At 49.0% G+C, this 16,185-nt stretch overlaps 1 long non-coding RNA gene across 1 annotated transcript; it reads right to left on the reverse strand.

Annotated features, from left to right (window-relative positions):
- Window positions 1-353: 353 nt before the first annotated feature.
- On the reverse strand, window positions 354-4,140 carry LOC148006188 (uncharacterized). The gene is made up of 4 exons (XR_015620557.1): window positions 3,739-4,140; window positions 2,785-2,915; window positions 1,749-1,930; window positions 354-1,657 (listed from the first exon to the last, which is right to left on the reverse strand). It is a non-coding gene; the product is annotated as an uncharacterized LOC148006188 (long non-coding RNA).
- Between the last annotated feature and the right edge of the window lie 12,045 nt (window positions 4,141-16,185).

Here is a 16,185-nt window from a genome sequence, read left to right on the forward strand (position 1 = left end):
GTTTCCTCACTCAGGATGATCTTTTCTAGTGCCATCCATTTGCCTGCAAACTTCATGTTAGCCTTATTTTTAATGGCTGAGTAGTATTCCATTGTGTAAATGTATGGCGTTTTCTTTTTCCAGGTTGTTTCCAGTTTCTGGCTATTACAAATAAAGCCCCTGTGAACATAGTTAAGCAAGTGTCCTTGTGGTATGGTAGAGGATCTGTTCCGGTATTTGCCCAGGAGCGGGATAGCTGGGTCTTGATGTAGAACTGTTTCCAATTTTCTGAGAAGTTGCCAATTGATTTCCAAAGCGGTTTATAAGTTTGCACTCCCACCACCAATGTTGTGATTTTTATGGGAATTGCACTCAATCTGTAGATTACTTTTATTAAGATGGCCACTGTCGGGTTGGGGATTTAGCTCAGTGGTAGAGCGCTTGCCTACCGAGCGCAAGGCCCTGGGTTCGGTCCCCAGCTCCGAAAAAAAAAAAAAAAAAAAAAGATGGCCACTGTCACTGTGTAAATCTTTCTGACCCACGGTCATGAGAGATCCTTCCATCTTCTGAGATCTCCCTCAGTTTCTTTCTTCAGAGACTTGAAATTCTTGTCATACAGAACTTTCACCGGCTTGGTTAGAGATACACCAAGATATTTTATATTATTTGTGGCTACTGTGAAGGGTGTTGTTTCCCTAATTTCTTTCCCAGACCATTTGCCATTTGCTACTGGTTTATTTATTTTATTTTAGTTAATTTTGTGTCCAGCTACTTTGCCGAAGGTGTTTACCAGCGGAAGGAGTTCTTTGATAGAATTTTGGGGGTCATTTATGTATACTACCATATCATCTGCGAATGGGTATTGTTTCTCCTGGGTCTCCTTTTGCTGTCTTATTGCTCCAGCTCAAACTTCCAGCACTATATTAAATAGATATGGAGAGAGTGGGCAGCCTTGCCTTGTCTCAATTTTTAGTGAACTTGCTTTAAGTTTTTCTCCATTCAATTTGATATTAGCTTGAGGTATATCACCTTTCTGTGTTTAGATATGTATGGGCGTTGTAGCTCTCCAGGACTTTAATCACTTAAGGGGCCCAGAATAACTTCTAAATGGACACAATGTAACCAGCCTCTCTTCGTTTTCTTTCTGAGGTGGTTCAAGGTGTTATCATTTTGGGGGGGAGGGGCTGGATTTACTCCTACCCTAGCATCTTAGCCCTAGGGTGCCCACCAAGCCTGTTATGTCACCTTTAAAACAGGTTCAAACGTTGTTCTGACAAGAGGGTCCCTGACTAGAAGGTGAATGTGTGCCTTGTTCCTACCAAACCACGCCAGGCAGCCGGTCTCATGTCAGGACCTCTCTTAGGCTAGCTCACACTGGTCCTCTGCAGGGGAGAAGGCAGCCAGCCAGACTACCATCATGGCCCACCTGGTGGGGTGGGGGGAGGAGGAGGAGGCCAGGGGAGATGCTTGCTTCCGGTTTCACCTTTTCTAGATGTGACTCTGTCACGCGTCTCAGCAAACTGCTGACAGCAACGGTGGCTGGTCTTTTACTGACACTCCTGGCTGGGAGCTTCCGGTGTGTTCTGCTGGATGACGTCGTCTCCACTTGCATGCCAGCAGACAGCTCGCCACCGTCCCATCTGGCCTAATGGTTCTAATTTTGGTACGCTAGTTCTCCCTAAAAAACAGTTTGGATCACGGGAAATTACAGTAAGGCCTACAACTACACGTTCTGGTTTTAAAATAGTGCTTTTACTCAGAAACCTCACCTCTGAGATGTTTTCCCCCCACCGAGGAAATAACTGTGGAGAAACAAAAAGATGTATCCTCTGCACGAACGTCGCGCTGATATTTATAACCGCCGAAAACTTGGAAACCACCTCAGCACCGAAGGCTGGAGGCTCAGAAGAGAGAACTGTACTGTATCCACACAACGGGACACTACGTGGCTCTAAAAAGTATGTTATCGAAGAATATTCAAATAAATGGAAAAATATTCACAAGAGATATGCTAAACCCAAAAACGCAGACTTCAAAACAGTGTGTGGAAACTCTAATCTCTGTCTTTGTGGGGAATTAACAACTGTCAGAGAAGAAAGATGGAGTCCACCTCTTGGTCATTGCGGGAGGGGACATGGGGGAGGGACCGTGAGGGAGGAGGGGCAGTGGGGGGCAATGGGGAGGGCAGCAGGAGGGGGGATGGGAGGAGAGAGGGAGGGGGTAGAAGGAAGGGGTCTGTGGGGGGCAGGAGGGGGGCAGGAGGGAGGGCAGCAGGAGGGGATATGGGAGGAAGGAGGAAGAGTAGTGGGGAGGGCGGCAGGAGGGGCATAAGATGAGGGAGGGGTTTGGGGAGGGAGCGTTGAGTGAGTGGCAGTGAGGAAGGGCAGTGGGGGGGCAGGGAGGAAGGAAGGGGTATGGAGCAGCAGGAAGGAAAGGCAGTTGGGGGCAGTGGGTTGCAATAAGGTGTGGCTAGGACCTTGGGCTATAATGTGACTTTTAACACCACTGTCTTCATGGGGTTGGGACAAAGCTGCATCATTGATCTAACAAAGCACACCAAGTAGAAGTCCTGCAAGTCCCCCCCACCATCACAGGAAAGCCCCCACCACAGGAAAGCCCCCCACCACAGGAAAGCCCCCCACCACAGGAAAGCCCCCCACCACAGGAGAGCCCCCCACCACAGGAGAGCCCCCCACCACAGGAGAGCCCCCCACCACAGGAGAGCCCCCCACCACAGGAGAGCCCCCCACCACAGTGAAGCACCCCCCCAACCAGCTTAGCTAAGGAAACCATTTTGAAACTGACCTTTTCTGACAGGTGGGTGGGTAACTGAGAGACAGTCCTGGCCAGGATGGAGTTTCTTCTTCTGGGTCCCTATAGGACCTTTGCACTCTCTATCCCAGAAGTGTGGGACTAGTGACCGAGCATCCTGGGTCCTGTTGCCGAGGGTTGAAGCCGACTTCAGAAGACCTTAGACATGGGGAGGACTGTGGCAAAGCCCTCAGAGCAGGCTCCAAATGGGCTAACCTAAAAAAGGCCATGTCTGATCCATGACCAACATCAGACCCGTCTGGTGACTCGGGGCAAGCGCCTGTGCTCAGAGGTCTGTGGCTGGGAATGGAGGCCCAAGAAGCAGCCATGGGTCCCAAACACCTTTGAGGCAGATGGCTCTTTATTTAAACGTCATCTGATGCAGACAATCAATGGGGCGGATGGACAGAAGGTGCCCTGGCCACTGCAGGGTAGAAAAGGGAGCCAGGACACCCCTGTTTCCTCCCTCAATACCCAGAGGACGTAGGACCTTGGGAGACCTGTTGTATACTTGGCTTGGTCCTCATTACACCACCGTGACTCACACCTTAAATGTCAGCTTAGGAGCAGGGGCACCCAGGCAATCATGAAAGCTGTCAATGACATAAGAAGTCATATTTTGGAAGCCAGGTTCACCACTGACAGCTGTGTCCCAGGTCCTAGACAGCAGTTTCCAGTCCTGGCTGGGACACCCACAGAGGAAGGTGTTGGTTCCCTGTATCTGAAGAAACAAGCTCCTTTCCCCCACCAGGCCATTGCTGAAAACCTCTCTGCTGAGCTAGAAGGAAACACTTACCCAGGGCTGGAGTAAATGAATTGGATGATGTGGCCATGAGGCACCACTGTAGGCATAAACCTACTTTTAATAAGGGTTCAACCTCTCCTCTAGCCCACCGCCCAGCAGAGGTGGTGGAAGAGAAAAATTATTAGGGTATGGGGGAAGCAGACCTGTTCAGCAATAGTCCATTGGGAGAGAGCTCCATCTTCTTCAGCAGCGGTTCAGTTCCATAGCAAATATCAAAAACGACACAGCAGCTGCAGAACAGTCCTCTGGGCAGGCAGACGCCAGGCATGAACCAGCAGCTACAGTCCAGTCCTTTCAGCAAGCAGACACCAGGCAGCTGTCATTCAATCCTGAAGAAACCACCAGGCTCGGCCAGCAGCCTGAGGTGAAGCAACAGACGTGGCAAGCTGCCACAGGAACCTCTCAAGCAGTCCTTAGGCAAGCTTCTCTCAATGGTGCTGTTACCACAAGTTGAGGTCAACAACGCTATGTAAGGCGAACCAATACGTGCCTCTCGTTAGCAAAGAACAGCAAGGCGGAGCAAAGCAAACCAAGGCTCAGTGCTCGTCTCCCACCGTCTGTGGGGTCATATTTATACTCCTTTGTGACAGGTCCTTTCACGTGTCTGCTATATCCAAACACGCTTTCACCTGTGTCTGCTTCAGGAAAACATTCTTACACGTGTTTGCCTTAGCAAGACATCCTCTCACCTGTGTGCCCCAGCAAAACATCGTTTGGCATAACTGACTTTCCGAAGGAACAAGAATGTTGCACTTTATATCACCCTCTGGGAATCCTTGAGCAATGCCGGAGCTACCAAACACCTGAGAGTCCAAGGGTCTCCCAGGGATGACCTTTCTTAGCTGCTGCCTGAAGGAGAACAGACATCTCATCATCATCCATCGGGAGGACATCCATCTCGGCCCTGTCACCTACACCAGAAGAGATGGAAAGGATACCCCCGGGCAACCCTTCTCCCAAACTCTGCACTCCTGAGGTAAATCAGGAGCCAAAAGAATGTGCTCAGATTGAGAGCTGAGGGCCATAGAGAGGCAGGAGTCCCAGGTCAGGTTCATGGTTGGGGGTGGGAGGGAAGGGTTCGGTTGCCCCTAGATAAGTTGGGAGATGAGCCTATAGCAGAGCTGGATTGGACTGAGGGGCTGGCAGCCTGTAAAGTTGTGGGCTCCTGAGCATTGGTGCGGCAGTGGGTAGGCAAGGGGACTTGGGTCCAGGGATGCTTGAGGAAGATCAGGGAGGCCTACTGCTGAATGACCTGACTGTGTAGGACTGGTGGAAGAGAGGGCCGTGCCTGGCCTGGGCCATGTGGAAGAGACAGGGTCTCTTTCTGAAAGGTGAACTGAGGGCCTCAGTGTCTTAGCTGTCAGGCAGTAGATGTTTGTGAAATCCTACAGGTCTAAGTTCAAGGAAGCAACAGGTTTCCTCACTGAGGGCATCTTTCTGCCACATCCTGACAGGCAGAGCTCTGAATCCTCTACGGTAACTGCCCGTTAGCTTTGACAAAAACATCCGTCTGAAAGCAGCTTAAGGGAGGAGGTTTAAGTGGCTCGTGGACATATAGCACCAGGAGCTGAGACGGCTGGTCCCATTGTATCTGAAGTCAGGAAGCAGCAAACAAAGGAGTTCCTGCCCAGCTCTCTCTCTCTTTCATTCAGTCCAGGAGCCCAGCCCTGGGTACTGTGCTGCCCACATTCAGAAAGGTCTTCTTCAATTAAACTTTGCTGCAAACAGCATCCTAGACACACCCTGAAGGTTGCTTCCATGGTAACGGAAAAGCTGGTCTGGTTGACCCGGAAGAGTATCTCATCTCCTCCTTTCTACTTCCTTCCAGCTCCGTTCCCTTTGGATGGGAATCTCAACCTGTTAACTGAGGGGACGCACACATTCATACAGCAGCAGTTGGGTCAGAAAAGGTGGCAGAAGATGTCAGCCGTAGGGCACTGGGGGAAATGCGTGTTGGAGTGTGTCACAGGAGTGTGTGCAAAGCCCATGAAAATGTGGCTTCCATGCAGAAAATCTGTGCGGGTCTATTGAGTCAGCTGCCAAGTGTTCCCTACCCTGACACACACTTTAAAGCCACTGAACATTTGAAAGCCTACTGTGTTCTAGGCTTTGGGGCTACTGGTGTCTGTATTTCACAATCTCTTCCTCCAGCACAGAGCTGGGGACAGTTCAATAGGATAAAGATGATGGTTTTGGACTGAGGAGATGGCTCAGTTAGTGAAGTGCTCACTCCCCTATCTCTAGTACCCCCCCACACACAAATGCTATGCATGAAGATGGTCTTAGTTAGAGTTGCCATTACTGTGAAGAGATACCATGACCAGTGCAACTCTTATAAAGGCAAACATTTGTTTGGGGGTGGCTTAAAGGTTCAGAGGCTCAGTCCATTCTCATCATGGAGGGAACCATAGCAGCCTGAAGGCAGACACGGCACTAGAGGAGGAGCTGAGAGTTCTACATCTTGATCCTAAGGCAACACAAGCCCAGGGACAGCAAACCCGTGTTCTGCCGGCAGCCAGGAAGAGACTGGGATTCCACATGGGGCGGAGCTTAAGCATAGGAGACCTCAAAGTCCACCCACATAGTGACACACTTCCCCCAACAAGGCCACCACCACCTACCTCATAGAGCTATTCCCTGTGGGCCAAGCATTCAAACATGTGTGTGTGTGTGTGTGTGTGTGTGTGTGTGTGTGTGTGTGTGTGTGCGCGCGCGCGCGCGCGCGCAAAAACCTACTCAAACCACCACAGAGACATAACCCACAACTCCAAAACTGGGGAAGCAGAGGCGGGATTACTGGGCTCACTGGCCTAATTGCTAAGTTCCTGATTCAATGAAAGGCCCTGCCTCAAAAAATAAGGTGTAGAGCAATCGAGGAAGATGCCTTACACAACCCCTGACCTCCACATATTTGTGCTGGACACTGTATGCCAACCCCTGACCTCCATACGTGTCTGCTGGACACTGTGTTTGCTTTCGTGTATAACTTGCCGCCGCCTTTCCCATTAATTTGCGCACAGCTATTTGTGTGGTGCGTTTGTTTTGTCCGATTGTCCAAAGGAGGAAACAGAGGCAAGCACTGATGAAGTACCTGTTCCCAGGAAGGGAAATCAAAATCATGACAACCAGTGTTAGCGGTCTGTCTAAGCTCCACCCCCAGTTACCTGGCAACAGCCAGGTATGCTCCGCCCCCCAGTTACCTGGCAACAGCCAGGTATGCTTGACACTACAAATGGGGCTGCTTGCCTCCTCCTCACTCTCTTGTTCTCTCTTGCTCTTTCTCCTCACTTGCTCTTGCCTTCCTGCCCCCACTCTCTCCTCATTCCTTCCCCCTCCCTCTACGTGCTCATGGCTGACCTCTCCTCTTCCTCTTCTCTCTCTCTGTCTGTCTCTCTCTCTCTCTCTCTCTGTCTCTGTCTCTCTCTGTCTCTCTCTCTCTCTGTCTCTCCTCTCTCTCACTCTCTCTCTTTCTCTGCCTTTCTCTGCCCCTACTACTCTCATAATTCTCCTCTCCATGCCTTGACAGTCCTGTCCTGTGGCTGGTGGAGGGGGAGGGGAAGGAAGGCCTCAGCATGGGCCCGCAGATACACCCCCTCCCCCCTATACCTGACTACCCCTCCATATAACACACACACCCCCATTTATCTTTTTATAAACACATCAACCAGCCCACAGCCGGTCCGCCGCCAGCTCACCCCCCTCTGTTGAATGCGGTGACGGTGACGCCGTTTGAGAATGTCTTTATAGACCTATTTCGAATGTCCTTTAGTGGACATAGGCAGCTGCACAGACAGAACGGATGTCCCCAGCAACCACTGGTTCATTCCAGGGTTCATATGCACTCACCTTGATAATATGTAGTAAAAAAAAAAAAAAGGAAACTTCAAAAAATTAAAAACTATATTGGCTAAGGCTTAATCAAAGAACTCATTTAGGTGTCTTGGGGAAGGGAAGTCGCGCAAGTATGCAAATCCAGCGCTAATCTGCATTTTTTAATGCATTACAGTGAGCTTGCTTTCTATGCAAATAGAGCGCGAACAGAGCCAGCAACTTTTGTGGTTGGGTTTTTTCCTTTATAAATTGATTTTTTTTTTTTTTTTTTTTTTTTTTACCTCAAAAGACTTGGCATTCTCCTCGGATGGCTCGCACGGGTATCACCACGCCGTTTAATTTTGGTCTTTCTTTCCTTCTTCCCTCTTCTCTTCTTTTCTATTTCTGAATTGAGAATTCTCTTCAGACCAGCCAGGGAGAAGTGAGGACTTGCTGGAGATGGTTTCTCCCCACCCCCAGCCCAGGCATGACAAGATTGCCAGGGCTGGAAAATTACTGGCGTTGCTTCTAAGCAGTAAGGTTTACCGCCAGCCCCCTCCCTGCAGACTGGCTGAGGTGGCCCTTGCATTTCAAATGCAGATCTTGTCTCTTCTTTGAGAATAACTGAACGTTTAACTCCAAAGCCACTTCACAATTAGCCTTGTCCCCCACAGAGAAACTCAGCCCTTAGCAAACTCAAACCCACTGCCTGAACAAAAGCATTTCAGAAAACTTCCCTTTCCCTGGAGGGTTCTGAATGCCGACTGCAGGTTCCATTTAGGTGCAAACTCTTCCAGAGCCTGCCAGCTTCCTCCTTGGGGCCACTGCAGTGCTCCTGTTCCACAGCAGCAGGCAACCGTCACCAGAAATTCTGAGGGGTCCTGGCCAGCAGAGTGGTTACACCGTTAGTGGGGAAATTGGGGTCTTGGTCTCATGGATGAAAGAATTTAAAAAACAGATTCAGAGGGAACCTCGAGAAAAGTCTTACTATAGTTTAGAAGGAAAACCCCAAGGTGGCGGAAAGTAAATCGCAGCAGCTGCCTGGAGGAGGAAGACAGAGGAAGAGAAGGAGAAAAGGACGCACTGTCGGTGTCCACTTAGCATGGCTGTCAGTCCTGCGAAGGCAGGCAGCCTCAGAGAAGGGAGGGGATCTTTTGTCAGGAAAGTGTGCTTAGAATAGATAGGAGGAAGGGGAAGTTTGCACTTTTCTGAGTGATGCAGAAGAGCCGGCAGACTGGACTGCTGGTGGCCAAGGCTTTGTAGCAGACTGCGCCAGGCTAGGGATTCTGGGGAGAAAGGCACTCTATCCCATCAAGGAGGTAACTATTCCCCTTAATTTTTAGCATACCTCAAGATAGATCCACCCTCCTAGGGGAAGGTCCCTTAGCCAGGTGTTTGACTGGCCAAGCTGGATTACCTTTCAGTGTTTGCAGTAGCTTAAAATGCTAGACCTCTGCCCTGGCCAGAGAAATTGCCTTCCCTAATGGGCCTCCAGAGAGCACTGATCAAAGCTATAGTAACACCATTATCACACACGGGGCGCTTAAGGCATTATCTCATGCGACTCCCAGAACAGGGAACAGCAGCTGCCTATGGTGGTTAATACTGATTTATCAATTTGACAGCATCTAGAATCATCTAAAGAGACAAGCCTCTGGGAATGTCTGTGCATTTCTAGATTAGGTTATCTGAGGTGAGAAAACCCACGCTGAACTGAGCAGCAGCCCCCACCCCCTTGGACTGGCATCTGGTAAGGAATAAAAGAGAAAGAAGTCAGCTGAGCACCGTAGGCATCTCTGTGCTCCTTGACTGGATACAGGAGAACAGCTGCCCCACCCCCGCCTCTCACGCCATGGCTTCCCTTCCCAGGCCACATCGAACTGAACCTTCAAACCTTGAGCCAGAACAACCCACTTTGCTTTCATGGGCTGTTTCCTTCCAGTGAGGAGAGACATAACTAATGCACACTCCCTTTGCAACTCGCCTGCTGACTTTCCCTCCCTGTGCCCCAAATTCCACAGAGGAGCAGCACCTGAATGGTCACAATGCAGAGTCACTAAACACACATTCTTGACATTCACGCCGGCCCTCGGCATCTGTGACTTCCAGATGACAGCAGAATGTGTGCGACCCATAACTGATCCAGCCTGTATCTAATGCAGAGTGGATGCGACACTGGGATCTTTAACTTACAGAAAGAATGGCAGCTTCAAGCCCAAAGGGAACCAAAGAGAAAACGAGGCACACGCTCTGTATACTGAAAGCCCTGATAAAATAAGGTGGAAGTTGGTCTGGTAGGGCAGCACCCCAAGCAGCAGTGCTAGAAGAAGTGAAAGGCTGGGAAGCCTGATTGGGCCACCTGAGTCAGACTGGCTCACCTCACAATCCTGCTCCACACCTCACCTGTTTCTGCATAAGTTCCTTAAGTCTGGCTAGCAGATTGATGAGAGCCTTCCAGGCAAATGGGAGCTCTGTTCATATTCTCTCCCCTCCTCCTCCCCTGCCCCATCCCCCTCTTCTCTTCCCCTTCACCCTCCCTCTCTCTTCCCCCACCCCTTCTTCCTTTCCCCATTCTCCCCATTTCTTCTCTCTTTCCTTCGGCTCCCACCTATGAACCTGTAAACTTCTCTCTAAAACTTTGGTTGGAGAATTTTACATTTTGAACCCTCAAGCTAAGAACCCCAAAACCACTAGCCCGAGAGCCATTGTGGACCACAAAAACTCCTCTGACACTGAACTCTCTCATCTTGACGATTTCAGTTTTATTTCTAATCATGTAGGAGGGAGCGCCTGTGAGTACAGAGGCCTCAGAGGCCAGTGTTAACCATGGAGCCATCTTTCCCGTCCTCATTTTTATTTAAAAGTAGCTGCAGATCTCAAACAAACAAATGAGCATGGCTTTGTGAAGGTTAGTGTTCATTGCCAAGCTGGCAGAATCTGAAGTCACCTAAGAGACAGCCCCATGGGACATTAGCCTCCCAGCATACTTGGAAGGGTGGGTTGCACTAATTAGGTTCCGGTAGGAAGACTCACAATGAAAGTGGACTGCACCATTCCACTGAACCTGGACTGGATAAAAGGAGACAAGGTAACCACAGACACTCATCACTCTGCTTCCTGACTGCAGATACAATGTAACCAGCTGCCTCAAGCTCCTTCGGCCGTGTCCTACACTTGAACTGGGAACCAGAAAAAAACCCTTTCTCCTCTAAGTGGCTCTCGCCACATTGTATTTCACCACAGCAAGGGAAAAAAACAAAGACAGGTACCAATAAAACTTTATTTACAAAAGCTTACATCCTCTGGTGTGGCCAGATCCATGGGCAAGAAGACCCCTGACCTAGAGAGGTTCTGTATGTGAGCACTCAGCCGGTCACAGCAAGTTGTGAGTAAACTTTTTGATCCATCTGTCTTTATGCCTGTGAGTATAAACAGTTTCTCTAACCACACAGAGTAAGCCACTGTCAGTTAACATCTTAGTGCTGCATCAAGGGAGTTGGCCTCAAGTGATATATGACCTCCATGCACCAGCAAGTGTCCCGTCAGTGGCACCAGGACAGAGCTCTCTTCTTGTCCTAGGTCTCCTGACATTATACAGGGCAACCATGTATCCAGTTTGTCCAGCACAGCCTCAGGGAAGGCACATATTCCCAGAAGTCCTAGCATCCACTCTTCACTCTCTGAAGGTGACATTTCCATCCCACCCCAGACCAGTCCTCTCCTTAAAGTGACAGGACTTTACGTCCATGCACACTGCACAGAAAGGACCCCTTTGTCTTCAGGTACCCCTTGCAGGGCTTGGGGGAAGAAGAAAGCAGAGAACCTGAGCAAGGTCAGGGACCATGTTTGCAAAACTCTAGGCTTTCTGGAGAAAGGAACAGAGAGGCATCAAGATAGCCCAAGATCTGCCCAAGGACAATCAGGATTTCTGTCAGCACAGGGGACAGCAGTCTCCCAGTTGCAGGATAGAAGAAGCTCATTTACTAAGGCTATGAGCAACGTATACGTCCCGGAGAGCGGGTATCTTTGTGTGTGAGGTGAGAGTGTTTATCATGTAAATGTTTCCTGCATTTTCCCTTGATTCCCCTTTATTAATAAGAAAACTCATTATTTATACTTAATTTGCTGGTGGCTTAATGTCTAATTTCAAGCCCCTAATTAACTCTTTGCCACGTCTTGGGCAAGCAAAGCTTCTTTTCCAGGAAGGAGCAGGCAAAAGACATGCACCATGCGGTGTTCTAGTACGACACCACTGGCAGCCTCACACAACACAACTGGGGAGAAATCCCATGTGTCCACCAGAAGTTCCCTGCCACTCACTCACTGTTACTTTTTCCAGGAGGCTCCTGGGTGAGGTCATCTTGCCCACCACAGCAATATCCACTCAGCAACGGGAGAGTCAAATGGCTCACACATTTCAGATCCCTCAGGCTTATTCTTCTGAGCTTAATGATGTCAGTGATCATGGGAAACCTACCTACGTAGTCTCCATGTGTCGAGCCAGCTGAGGAGGAGTGTCACTGTGTCTGCCGAGTCCATCACTTCAGGGTTCAGCTCTCTGCTTGTTGCTAGTGTATACCCACGTACGCACTGACCACTGGCATCCCATAAACCCTAAACAGCCAAGCTTTATACTAATCTCGTGAGAAATTCAGTCAAGAAGAGGACTGCATTGAAGACAGGCACATGAGTGAAAAACAAGACCCTGTGGATTATGCGAGGGGGAGGATTTCTTGGTGTGTACACATAAATATTTTATTACTCAATTGAGCATTAGCCTGGTGAGTTTATGTTTTCTTATGCCCTGACTGACAGTTGATATTACCATACAGCCTGCGGCATAAACCCAGCCGAGAGTTTTCTTAGGGGTTCTGGGATAGTTTTTACACATACAGCTCAGCGGTAAGGGGAGCTATACACACAGACAGCAACGGACCCCATCACCCAATCCGGATTCACAGCTCTCCAATGGTGGTGCCCCACAATCCACTCCTCAAAGAGCAGGACGGCCGAGCCAACAGCTCAACAGCTCACTGTAGAACAAGCAACACACAGGGGAAAGGAGGCTTGGGGTGAGGGGAGGGAGAGGTTTCAAGGGGAAGGGAGGTTCCTCGAAGATAACCCTGATATAGTTCTGCCCTAGATGCCTCTGAGATGCTGGAGGTGTCAGAATATAGGTTAGTTCAAGGGGCTCCACCTGTGTGCTATGGGGAAGTCATCCTCCAGGGAGATAAAGACCTTCCAGTGTGGCTGCTGTGGGGTCACCCATACCCCTGTCCATCACTCCTTACTCATGCTCTGTCGTGAAGCCCATATACCCATTGGTTCTCTGGTGCTAGCTACTACCATTTGTGGTTGTAGCATGACAAGGAGCAAATAGCCGTTGATTCTTCTTTCCTTTGAAGGAACCTGTCTCACACACACCTAATGGACAAAGTTGTTGCTGTTCACCTCAAACTGTGGTTTGCTACGAGTTTTTGGAGTTAAGGGGAGAACACCCCAGAATTCAGTACATTTCATGGAAGAACAGGACAGGGTAGGATAGAGCAGCCATGTAAGAATTAGCCACCTGCCATCATGATGAGGGACTTTAGTCTGGGCACACATTTGCCTGGGACATTGGCCTCTTTTACATGGACACAGGCGTTAGTTCCTGAATGCTGTTTGTCTTTTCCTGTGGGTCACGAAAGCCACTGCAATGGTGTACATTTGTCAAGACACAGGTGCTGAACATCTTATTCTCTGGAGACATGCAGAGAATAGTCACTTCAAAATCAGAAACAAGACAAGGACATGAATCTATATTCAACTTCCTGCTGGAGGTCCTGACCAGCACGCTAGGACAACATAAATAAACGTTACACAGATTGAAAGGAAGAAACAGAAGCATCGTTACAACAGTTCTGACAGGCAACATTGAAGCCCCAGGAACACAGAGGTCAATTCAAGTATAAATAACAGAGAATTTCTTCACGCAAGATCTGACCCCTCAGACTCAGAAGTATGTCTGTAACCCAGCAACAACTATAGAAAAATACAGCCCTTAGAAAAAGCACGTGTACAATAAGGGAAAAGGCGCAAAGTACTGAGAATAAGTCCACAGAATACAGAGAGGTCCACAGAGACAGGGAGGGAAGGACACAGGCCTGGAGAACAGGGAGAGGGGGTGAGCATGGTGGAAAGACTGTCTGCCCTCCCCAAATCCAGACATAATAATAATCCACTACAAACCCAGAGGGCCTTTCATACCATGAACAGACCTAAGAGGGTTTTTAATAACATGTAACAAACCCAGAGGGCCTTTCATACCATGTAACAAACTCAAGAGGGCCTTTCATACCATGTAACAAACTCAAGAGGGCCTTTCACAACGTGTAACAAACCCAAAGGGCATTTCATAACATGTAACAGACCTAAGACAGGCTTTTAAAACATGTAACAGCCCTATCATAAAACTTACACAGATGAATAACAAGTTGGAAGCAGAGACAATGGCTTGGTTCTAAGTAGCACAAACTTAAAAACTGGAATCTGAACCCCCAAAATGCCAGGTGTGACTCTGTGTGTTTGTAAGGGGAGGTGGAAATAGGCCAGTCCTCCAGACTCACTGGCCAGCCAGCATGGTGTGTTTGGTCAGCCAAAGGCCGGTGAGAGACTGCCTCAAACACAAGATGAAGGGCAATGGAGGAAAAGTACCAGAGGCTGTCCTCTAGCATGCATATGATCACACACAGGCATGCCAAGGTAGCTCGAGAGACTTAGGACAACAGAGAATCAGGAAGAAATTAGAGTAGGGTAGTAGGATTTTCGCCCCTCAGATTGTACCTGTTGGTCTCCTTCCTTTTTGGTGTGTGTGTGTGTGTGTGTGTGTGTGTGTGTGTGTGTGTGTGTGTGTGTATTGCATGCCTACACATATGCCCATTCAGAAGTCAGAGATCTGTGGTGGGTGTCTTCTTTGGTCTCTTTCTAGCCTTTTTTAAAGACACTTATGTAGGAATGTTGGTGTGCGGTCACACTTTAGGAGTCACTTTTCTCTTTCCACCACGTGGGTCAGCAGGGATTAAACTCAGGCTTGGCAGCAGCCGCATGTTCTAGTTTCAACCTGATGCTGTGATAAAATACTCTGACCAAAAGCAACCCAAGAGGAAAGGGTTTGTCTGTCTTACAAGTACAGGTCACAGCCCATCACTGAGGAAAACTTAAACACCACACATACACACACACACACACACACAGAGAGAGAGAGAGAGAGAGAGAGAGAGAGAGAGAGAGAGAGAGAGAGAGAGAGAGAGAGCCATGAGGATGCTGGCTGGTTCAGGCTTAGCTAGTTTTTTGATTGGTTTGTTGGTTTGTTTAATAGGGTCTTTTACTACTGCTGTTGCTTGCTTTGGGTTTTTTGTTTGTTTGTTTGTTTATACGTCACAGGCCCACCTTCCCCCCAAAAATGTGTTGGCAGAGTGTGCTGAAAACTCTCACATCAATTAACAAACTAGCAATCAGGATAATCCTCCACAGTCTAGGCAACTTCTCACTAGAGGCTCTTCCTCTCAGGTGACTTATACTATGTTGATAAGACCAACCAAACTTGGGGCTGGGGATTTAGCTCAGTGGTGGAGCGCTTGCCTGGGAAGCGCAAGGCCCTGGGTTCGGTCCCCAGCTCCGGAAAAAAAAGAACCAAAAAAAAAAAAAAAAAAAAAAGACAAACCAAACTCACCCAACGACCATCTTGCCAGCCCCGTACTTTATTGTTTCTCTCAGGATCGTTCCTGAACTCTGTCTTCCTTTTAACCGGACTGGCCTGCCCTCAAGCCTTGGGAAGTCTCCTGCCTCTACACCCTAACTCTCGGGCTCTGGGTCATCATCATGCCTGGCTTTTGCACACGTGTTAGCTAGAAATCCAAACTCAGGTCTCCATGCTCACATAACTGCACTTCACATACAAAGGCCTGTTCTCCTCAGCACAGGACTTGAGCTTCTGAACCCAGAATCTGCTATGGGAGCGAGCTTTGTGAAGGGCCTGGATATTAGAGTTCTTGGCGAAGGCTGAAGGGTAGGTTCCCCCAAGAAACAATGCCTGAGGGTGTTGCGGGACCCCTGTGTGAGAACTGCCCTGAATGCTTTGCCTGGGGAGGGAGACAAATATCACCTCAGTGATGGCACCAGTGACCACACTAAGAAATGACTCTACCTGAGACCTGCTGAATGAAGCAGTGTTTAATTAGGGTTACTCACAGGAGTGTGAGTGAGCAAGGGGTCACTTCAAAGGTCCAGATGAAAACACCCACCTTTACCTCCACAATCTTCAATACTGAGTCTAGCCTCAGGGAGAGGCAGGTCCTGATGAGTCCTTCTCCCCTGACCTGCTGTGGGCTTCAGTGAACCACCTCTCATGCAGATAACCATAGGCACCGAGATTTCAAAACAGCCGTGCTTATGTTGGGCCTGCAAGACAGTGGTCTGCCGCAGGAGCTAGTTCTCCACAGTGCTAGCACTGAGGTAATGTGAAACTTTCATGAGATGGAACTTACTAGAAGGGCTGAGAGCCCTGCCCTCAGGAGAGAGTAACATACTCCTCACAGAACCACATGTAGTTTCCTTAAACAAAGGATTACAAGAAAGAACAAGACTGGATGGGAATACATCTGGTATCCTGGCCACCATGTGATCTTACATTCATTGGTGTGCTCCTACCATGATACTATCAGCTTGGTGAGGTGGAGTCAGGAAGCCCCGCCTGCCTGTGGGCTTTCTATGCCCAAAAGTATGAGCCACTTAAATTT

The sequence above is a fragment of the Rattus norvegicus genome, chromosome 5 (assembly GCF_021556685.1).
Source record: "Rattus norvegicus strain SHRSP/BbbUtx chromosome 5, alternate assembly SHRSP_T2T, whole genome shotgun sequence".
In the NCBI taxonomy this organism is placed as follows: domain Eukaryota; kingdom Metazoa; phylum Chordata; class Mammalia; order Rodentia; family Muridae; genus Rattus; species Rattus norvegicus.